The sequence below is a fragment of the Piliocolobus tephrosceles genome, chromosome 19, assembly GCF_002776525.5.
Source record: "Piliocolobus tephrosceles isolate RC106 chromosome 19, ASM277652v3, whole genome shotgun sequence".
NCBI classification, from domain to species: domain Eukaryota; kingdom Metazoa; phylum Chordata; class Mammalia; order Primates; family Cercopithecidae; genus Piliocolobus; species Piliocolobus tephrosceles.
The window spans coordinates 24,988,051-24,997,118 of NC_045452.1; the positions used below are offsets into that span (position 1 = coordinate 24,988,051).

Here is a 9,068-nt window from a genome sequence, read left to right on the forward strand (position 1 = left end):
GGAAGGCAGTGGGTGTGTGCTGCAGCTGGAAGGCAGTGGGTGTGTGCTGCAGCTGGAAGGCTGCGGACCGGCGGCAGTGGAGGGGCAGTCCCCCTGGCTTCGGGTAAGGAGCACTGGATGCTGCTGCTACCCAAGTGTGAACCTCGGTTTTCATATTCGTGAAATAGGCTTAAAAACACCTAAGTCCCAAAGCTGCCACCCTAGGGAGCACGTTTTTGAAGGCTGCTTCACGCTGTCATTTAGCAAGTCATTTCGTTCTCTTGGAGCCTCGGTGGGTAAAGTGATCGTGAAGAAAAGCACCGAGGAGTACTTTGAGCTCGAAGGGAGGCCATCCGTGTAAACGGCTTGGATTATACACCCAGATTCTGTCAATGGATCGATCTCCCCAGTATTTATGGAAACTCCTGACTGCACGCCGGTGCTGGGCGCAGGGGAAACAGCGACGCACGGGACAAAACAAGCTTGCAGAACCGCAGGGGGCAGAGAGGCTGTAAACAAGCCAACGGGCTGCACTTGTAGCGGTTCTGTTGCCAATGCCATTCAGACCCCAGTCCAGGATTCCGCGCTCGGGGTGCGAGAGGCTGCTCCCGGGGCGGGGCGGGGAGGGACCCGGGCGGGGAGGGAGGGGCGGGGCGCCCGGACCTATTAGGTCCCGCGCCGGCAGCCGGGCAGTAGACACGAAGCTTCTCCGGTGGCTCACAGACGCTGCCAGCATCGCCGCCGCCAGGTGAGTGCCCCTGACCCTGCTGCCGCCCGCCGCTCCACCCAGCTCGAGCCTGGCGGTTAGCGCCCAGGCCGCGGCCCGGGTGCCGAGCGGCTGGAAGTGTGGGGACCCGTGCCTAGGTTTTTCCGCTCCAGCAAGTCGCTGGCGAGTCCCTTGTGGGGCGACGTCTCGGGACTCCGGCTCCGAAACGTACCCTTTCTGCCCGGGGCTCCAGGTCCCTGACGGACGATCGTGCCAGGCGCGGCCCCTGCGGGCCTCAGTTTCCGCGCCTGTGCAATGGGGTGGTTCCTCTGCGTCTCGCCGCTACGGCCGAACGCTCCATCGCCCTCGCACCGTCCTCGAGTGCGGCTTCCGGGCACCGGACTCCGACCTCTGGGGTGGTGCGGACCGGGCCAGAGCGCAGCGCGGCACCACCAGCCCACGGCCGCGGCCGCACAGCCCCGGTGCCCTTAAAAGAGGGAAGATGGCGTCGTGCCCGGTGCTGCCGGGACCGGCTCCCGGAGGCGCTGTGCACCTAAGAGCCGAGGAAATGCTTCGTAACGGGACGCCCAGAAAGTCCGGAACAGGAACGTGCACCCGGAGCGGCGCGCTGCCGCCCGCCCACACCTGCCCATGCGCCCTGCACAGGTGCGCCCCGGACTGGTCGCGGGGACTAGAGCCCGGCTGGGGCGAGCGACCTTGTTAGGTAAATTGGGGGTGCGCCCCTGCGGGTGACCCGAGAGGGGTCCCCCCGCCTGCGGGGCGCGGTCACGACAAGGCTTGTGGGGTTCGGAGCTGGTCGTCGTCGGGGCTCTGGCCTCCTAAATGCGATCGCTTTCAAGCCCTTCATTGTCAGTTTTGCCAGAATGAGCCGCTCGTGGGGTAGGACGCGGTTGTTGATGTTGTTGTTGCTCTTACTACTGTAACATTTTTGTTGCTGTTTTAACGCAGTGTTTACTGTGGCCTGGGAGCCCGAGCTTCCCGGGGAGGGTTGGTGTCTGCCTCATGTCCCCACCATTAGGAGGGGCAGAGTCTGGTGGGCACTAGCGCTGGGATGTTCTTAACATCTGTCTGTCCTTGGGAGCAGGAGGCCTCGTTTTCCAGGTGGAGAAACAAGAGATTTCAGTCCCAGGAGGCACAGAAATGCCAGGGTTGTCTAGCTGGAAGCCAAGGGCCCTTTATGGAACCCAAGCCAAAACCTCTTTCCACTCTCCAGCCCTGTGGCCTCTGAAGGGCTAGTCCATCTCTCTGAACCTCAGTTCCTTCTGTTCATTCTGCAAATTGTATTTCTGAGGTTTCTGCCCAGGTGAAGAAAGCCCGACTCAAGTTAGTATCCTCCGTGTAGTTAAGACTTACCCTGATTTCTACTTAATTTGGGCATGTCTTTGGAATAAATTCTCACTAATGGCACAGTCTGGGTGTTTTTTTTTGTTTTGTTTTGTTTTTTTGAAACAAGAGCTTTGCTCTTGTTGCCCAGGCTGGGGTGCAGGGGCGTGATCTGGGCTCACTGCAACCTCTGCCTCCTGGGTTCAAGCCGTTCTCCTGCCTTAGCCTCCCTAGTAGCTGGGATTACAGGTGCCCACCACGACACCCAGCTAATTTTTTGTATTTTTAGTAGAGACGGGGTTTCACCATGTTGGCCAAGGTAGTCTCGAACTCCTCCTGACCTCAGGCGATCCACCCACCTCAGCCTCCCAAAGTGCTGGGATTACAGACGTGGCCCCATGCCTGGTCCTTTTATTATTATTATTATTATCTTAAGGATATTAAGACTAAGATTCTCACACATTTGACATGCGCCTGTAATCCTAGCACTTTGGGAGGCTGAGGCAGGAGGACTACTTGAGCTCAGTAGATTGAGACTAGACTGGGTAACATGGTGAAACCCTGTCTCTACCAAAAAAAAAATTAACTGGGCATGGTGGCATGTGCCTCTGTTCCTAGCTACCCAGGAGGCTGAGTTCAGAGGACTACCTGAGCTTGGAGGGGTCGAGGCTCCAGTAAGCCCTGATCACGCCACTGTACTCTAGCCAGGGAGACAGAGTAAGACCCTGTCTCAAAAAAAGGAGCATTAGGCTGGGCGCGGTGGCTCACATCTGTAATCCTAGCACTTTGGGAGGCCGAGGGAGATGGATCACCTGAGGTCAGGAGTTGTGAAACTAGCCTGGCCAACATGGCAAAATCAGTCTCTTTTAAAAATGCAAAAATTAGCCAGGCGTGTTGGAGTGTGCCTGTAATCCTAGCTACTTGGGAGGCTGAGGCAGGAGAACTGCTTGACCCTGGGAGGTGGAGGTTGCACTGAGCTGAGATCACACCACTGCACTCCAGCCTGGGCCACAGAGTGAGACTCTCTGTCAAAGAAAAAAAAAACAGCATCAAATGGTAGATCCCCAGTGTCTGTTACAGCTCGGGTGCCCTATGGCTAGATAGAAGGGCTGCATACATGTTAGTTATTGTAAGGTTTTTTTTATTTGAGACGGAATTTCGCTCTTGTTGCCCAGGCTGGAGTGCAATGGCTGGGAATACATGCGTGAGCCACCTCGCCTGGCTCAAGTTTCTTACACATTTGACTTGCCTGTAATCCCAGCACTTTGGGAGGCGAAGGCGGGAGGATTGCTTGAACCCAGGAGGTGGAGATTGCAGTGAGCAGAGGTGGCTCCACTGCACTCAGCCTGGGCTAACATGAGACTCCATCTCAGAAAAAAAAAAAAAAAAAAAAGGTATCTTGTGTCACAGAGCTGCAAAGAAACCAGAGACTACTAAGAACAGTGTACTTTTTTTTTCCCCAATTTCTGATCCCGTCTCAAATAAGCGGAAGGAGGTAATTGAGGAAGGGCTTGATTGGCCGGTGAGTCTTGAAGCTGACACCACTGCTGGTGGTATTTTCCCCTCTCCCTGGAAAGCATCCTGTTTTTAGTGAACCTGTTAAATGTGTAGACAATTGATGGCTTTTTGCTTCCCCTGCTGCAGACTTAGTGGATCCCATGAGATTCTGACTACCGTCGGTGCTCAGAACAGTTTGAGCAGTATGGAGGAAGTCTCCGTACCAGTCTTACTGTTGCTGGTCACCAGGAAGCCAGCAGTGTGTCTGAACTGGACACATGTGACCACTTCCTAGCCTCCCTTTGTCCTGCCACTGGTTGGTTGGGGCTGGTCCCTGGGAGAAACATAGAATGTGAGCAAATCAGTCCCCGGCCCCTAAGTTCCTTCTTGGCCCCGAGGCAGGCAGGAGAGGGGCGGGCACAGAGGGCAGCTGATTTTCCTAGTGTCAATATTAGGATGTGACAATACAAAACAGCACTGGGCCTCGCCAGGCACTGCGTAGTAAACCTGTTTTTCTGGGGGTGGGAGAGAACTTGGCACCCAGTTACCCAGACTGAAAAGCCGTGCAGCAAACAGAGAAAAGCTCACTTGTTTATTTGAGTGAGGGTCCCTGTCACTTTGGATATTTAAGATCAAGTATTCTTGACCCCCCCCACCTCTCTAAGATGACGTCTTGCTCTGTTGCCCAGTCTGGAGTGCAGTGGCGTGATCTCGGCTCACTGCAACCTCTGCCTCCCGGGTTCAGGTGATCCTCCTGCCTCAGCCTCCCGACTAGCTGGGATTACAGGCACGTGCCACCATCGCAGACTAATTTTTGTATTTTTGTTGTTGTTGTTGTTGTTGAGACGGAGTCTTGCTCTGTTGCCCAGGCTGGAGTGCAGTGGCCGGATCTCAGCTTACTGCAAGCTCCGCCTCCCAGGTTCACGCCATTCTCCTGCCTCAGCCTCCCGAGTAGCTGGGACTACAGGCGCCCGCCACCTCGCCTGGCTAGTTTTTTGTATTTTTTAGTAGAGACGGGGTTTCACTGTGTTAGCCAGGATGGTCTCGATCTCCTGACCTCGTGATCCGCCCGTCTCGGCCTCCCAAAGTGCTGGGATTACAGGCTTGAGCCACCGCGCCCGGCCTAATTTTTGTATTTTTAATAGAGATGGGGTTTCACAGTGTTGGCCAGGTTGGTCTCGAACTTCTGACCTTGTGATCTGCATGTATACCCTGCATGCAGCATTTCACCTCCTTCTCAGGGCTACATCTGCCCATCGGGCTTTCCTTCTTGGCCTTTAACAGAAGGTGATACTGTCCAGTCCAGGGTCTCCCAGCCAGGAACAGCCTGCCATCGTGAGCCGAGCGCTTTATTAACCCCTTCCCTCATTCTCAGGATTTTGCAGTGAACTCTCAAGCCTTTCTCTGGCTGTCTGCATCCTCTCACCTGCTTTCACTGGGTCCTTGCTCTGTGCTGGGGCCATGCAGGTTCCTGGCCGGCTGGGTCAGACACACAGGTAAACATTTAATGAGACCTTGATGGGCTGAGTGCCCAATCCAGGTCTGTTTACCCAAGGTGCTGGGACAACACAGCTGAGGAGCAGTTAATTCTGTCCGGGGGAGGGTGGGGAGGAAGTGACTTGTGCCTGAGCCCCAAGGAATGAGTGAGTCCCCTGTGCCTGGCTGGGGAATGATGGTAGCAGAGGGGGGATGTAAAGGAGGAGTTGGAGTGTGAAAGGGCTGGGGTGCAAGTTCATAGGGGAGACCCAAACACTGTGAAGCGGAGCCCAGGGGCAGTACCTGCCTCTCAAGCCTCAGGGTCCGGGCCAGGGTGAACAGTCTTCATATTCTTCAGCCTCAGCATTTCAGAACTTTTTTTTTTGAGACAGAGTCTCGCTCTGTCGCCTGGGCTGGAGTGCAGTGGCCGGATCTCAGCTCACTGCAAGCTCCGCCTCACGGGTTTACGCCATTCTCCTGCCTCAGCCTCCCGAGTAGCTGGGACTACAGGCGCCCGCCACCTCGCCCGGCTAGTTTTTAACATTTCAGAACTTGTTTTATTTATTTTATTTTTTTTGAGATGGAGCCTTGCTCCCGTCGTGCAGGCTGGAGTGCAGTGGCGTGATCTTGGCTCACTGCAACCTCCACATCCTGGATTCAAGTGATTCTCCTTCCTCAGCCTCCCTAGTAGCTGGGATTACAGGCACGCGCCACCACGCCTGACTAATTTTTGTATTTTTAGTAGAGATGAGGTTTCGCCATATTGGCCAAGATGGTTGTGAACTCCTGACCTCAGGTGATCCACCTGCCTCAGCCTCCCAAAGTGCTAGGATGACAGGCGTGAGCCACTGCACCTGGCCTAATTTTTGTTTTTGAGTGAGTCTTGCTCTGTCTGCTAGGTTGGAGTGCAGTGGCACGATCCCGGCTCACTGCAAGCTCTGCTTCTCAGGTTTAAGCGATTCTCCTGCCTTAGTCTCCTGAGTAGCTGGGACTACAGGTGCCTGCCACCAGCCACCACGCCTGGCTAACTTTTGTATTTTTAGTAGAGACATTGTTTCACCATGTTGACCAGGGGGGTCTTGAACTCCTGACCTTAGTTGATCCATCTGCCTTGGCGTCCCAAAGTGCTAGGATTAGAGGAGGGAGCCACCGCACCCCGGCCCACAACTTGTTTTAAGTATGAACTTTTGAAACTTAACAACTGTAGACCCAGGTGGTGGCTTGGCATTCTCTGCTTCCTTCATGGTGATAAAAAGGCACAGGCTTCCCCTTTTTGGGGTCATTTCAAAATCAGTCGAGAGAATTATTAGTCTGTTACACTTCCTCTACGGTTAGGATTATTTTTATAGGTGTTCGAACAGGAAAGGACATAGATTAAAATCTCTCTCCCCTGACTTTTTGATACAGGGTCTCACTCTGTCGCCCAGGCTGGAGTGCAGTGGCGCAATCACAGCTCACTGCAGCCTCAACCTCCTGGGCTCAAGTGATCCTCTCACCTTGTCCTCTTAAAGTGGTGGGAGCCTCCAAAAGGCTGAGCTGTGAGGTTGGGTAGGTTACATGTATTAAATGCATTTTTTTTTTTTTTGAGACAGTTTTGTTCTTGTCACCCAGGCTGAAGTGTAATGGCACAATCTCGGCTCACTACAACCTCTGCCTCCCAGGTTCAAGCGATTCTTCTGCCTCAGTCTCCCAAATAGCTGGGATTACAGGCGCCCGCCACCGCAGCCAGCTATTTTTGTATTTTTAGTAGAGATGGGGGGGGTTTCACCATGTTGGCCAGGCTGGTCTCGAACTCCTGACCTCGGATGATCCACCCACCTTGGTTTCCTAAAGTGCTGGGATTACAGGTGTGAGCCACCGCGCCTGGCCTTAAATGCATTTTGGAGTGAGCCATCACAGCTGGCTTCCCCTAACTCTAGTCTTAGAAATGAAGAATTAGGGGCCCGGAGAGGCTAAGGAATTTTTCCAAAGCCCCATCGCCAATGTGGCCCAGGCCCAGGGGTTCAGCAGCCAAGTGCCCCTTGTCAGAGCCAGGCTCTGCAAGAGCCCTGACTCTGTCTGGGGCTGTACCAGATGGGGTGGGGTGTGCGTGGGAGGGAGTGGGGTTTGCTTTCTTGATAAGAGAGAAACTGACATTAAACCAAACATCTGGACCATCTCTACAATATGCCAGGCAAAACGGAAACAGGCCTGTTTGTCACTCGGGACATCTGCATCCCTATGCAGGGCCCTGAGGGGCCACTGGGTTGGGGAAGCATGATCTGAAAGTAGTCCCTGTGTCCTGCCTCTGGGTGATGCCTTGTTTCGGAAGGGTTTCAGGGTTTTTTTTTTTTTTTTTTTTTTTTGAGGTGGAGTCTCACTCTCTTTCCCAGGCTGGAGTGCAGTGGTGCCATCTCAGCTCACTGCAACCTCCGCCTCCCGGGTTCCAGAGATTCTCCCACCTCAGCCTCCAGAGTAACTAGGATTACAGGCGCTTGCCACCACGCCTGGCTAATTTTTTGTATTTTTGGTAGAGATGGGGTTTCACCATGTTAGCCAGGCTGGTCTTGAACTCCTGACCTGAAGTGATCTGCCCACCTCGGCCTCCCAAAGTGCTGGGATTACAGGTGTGAGCCACCGCACCAAGCCAAGGGTTTCAGGGTTTGAAGTCTCATGTAGGCCTCAGTGTCACTCCTGTGGTTGTCCCTGGGAGCGCATCAGAGAGGTGCTGTGACCTGGATCACACAGTCCCCCTCAGTGGGGGTTGGGGTAAGGGATAGTATGTTTATTTATGTAAGTAATTACAGACTCATTGTCAAGTTCAAAGTAATGGATACAAGCTAAGTCTGCTAGGCAAAGTGGCTCACGCCTGTAATCCCAGCACTTTGGGAGGCCAAGGCGGGTGGATCACCTGAGGTTGGGAGTTCGAGACCAGCCTGAGCAACACGGTGAAACCCCGTCTTTACTAAAAATACAAAATTAGCCGGGTGTTGTGGCGCATGTCTGTGATCCCAGGTACTTGGGAAGTTGAGGTGGAAAGATCACCTGAGCCCAGGGAGGTGGAGACTGCAGTGAGCCACGTTTATGCCACCGCACTCCAGCCTAGGTGACAGAGAGACCCTGTCCCAAAATGATAATTCTCCATATTGGGCCTCCCACAGGGGAATCTTGGGGGGTCTGCAGCTCAGGTGACTCGCATCTTGTCACTAGCCAGGTGACACCTTCATTCTGGAGCCTTAGCTCTGAACGCCCCAGGTGGAGGTGCCCTTTCAGACGCCCCTTTTCAATTTCAAAGGCTCTGATTCTAGATCTTGAAGCCGGATGCGGCCCTGGCACTGGCTTCAGTTTCCACTGTGAAGGACGGAGGTCTCCCAGGCCCAGCCCAGGCAGGCAAGCCCATCCTGGAATCAGAACACACTGAGCACATTTTGTAGGGTGGCACTTTTTTATCCAAATTACTAGCTACACATCAGTGTTTAAAGAGAAAAAAGTGACCTTTCATTTTTTTTTTTTTTTTCTTGAAACTTGAGGAAACAAGACACATACTACTGATTTTTTTTTTTCCGTATAACTAAATGCCTGTCTGCGGCGTGGTAGAGGTGTCTTTTTTTCATGCTGTGTGGGGAAAGTGTGCTGCTTTTTGGAGATGGACTGGAATGTCTGGTTTCTGTCCCTGGGCCCAGCAGCTACGCCTGTTTTCTATAGAAGGTGCCATAGTGAGACCCAGGGCTACTCCTTCCTATCACTGTCACAAGGCTGTGATAGTGTATACTTTGAGCTAAAGGGCTCTTTGTGAGCCTCCAAAAAATAACAACTCATATTTATTGAGCACTCACTCATGAGTACTGTACCTGATTTAGCTCATTTAATCTTCACAGCAACCCCAGGAGGTGGATTTTACTGAGGAGGAAACTGAGGCGCAGAGAAGCTAGCTGCTTCCCCAGGAGTAGCCCATGTATGAGTGAAGCTGGGCAGGCTGGCCCCAGAGCCCAAGCCCCCTACCCCTGCTGCAGCTGACGTTTCAGGGATGACTGTGTCAAGGGCCCTGATTCCTTTTACTCTACTGGGGCCCTGATTCCTTTTACTC

General features: G+C 53.5%; 1 protein-coding gene across 4 annotated transcripts in view; it reads left to right on the top strand.

The window, feature by feature from the left end:
- The first annotated feature begins 635 nt into the window (after positions 1-635).
- BIK (BCL2 interacting killer) overlaps positions 636-9,068 on the top strand; it is a 22,538-nt gene continuing 14,105 nt past the window's right edge. Inside the window, exon 1 of one of the 4 annotated variants that reach the window (XM_023222205.2) lies at positions 636-727. The gene's annotated coding sequence lies outside the window, so the exon portion shown is untranslated. The remainder of the gene's footprint in view (positions 728-9,068) is intronic. The other 3 variants (XM_023222200.2, XM_023222206.2, XM_023222201.3) reach the window with 3 other exon arrangements.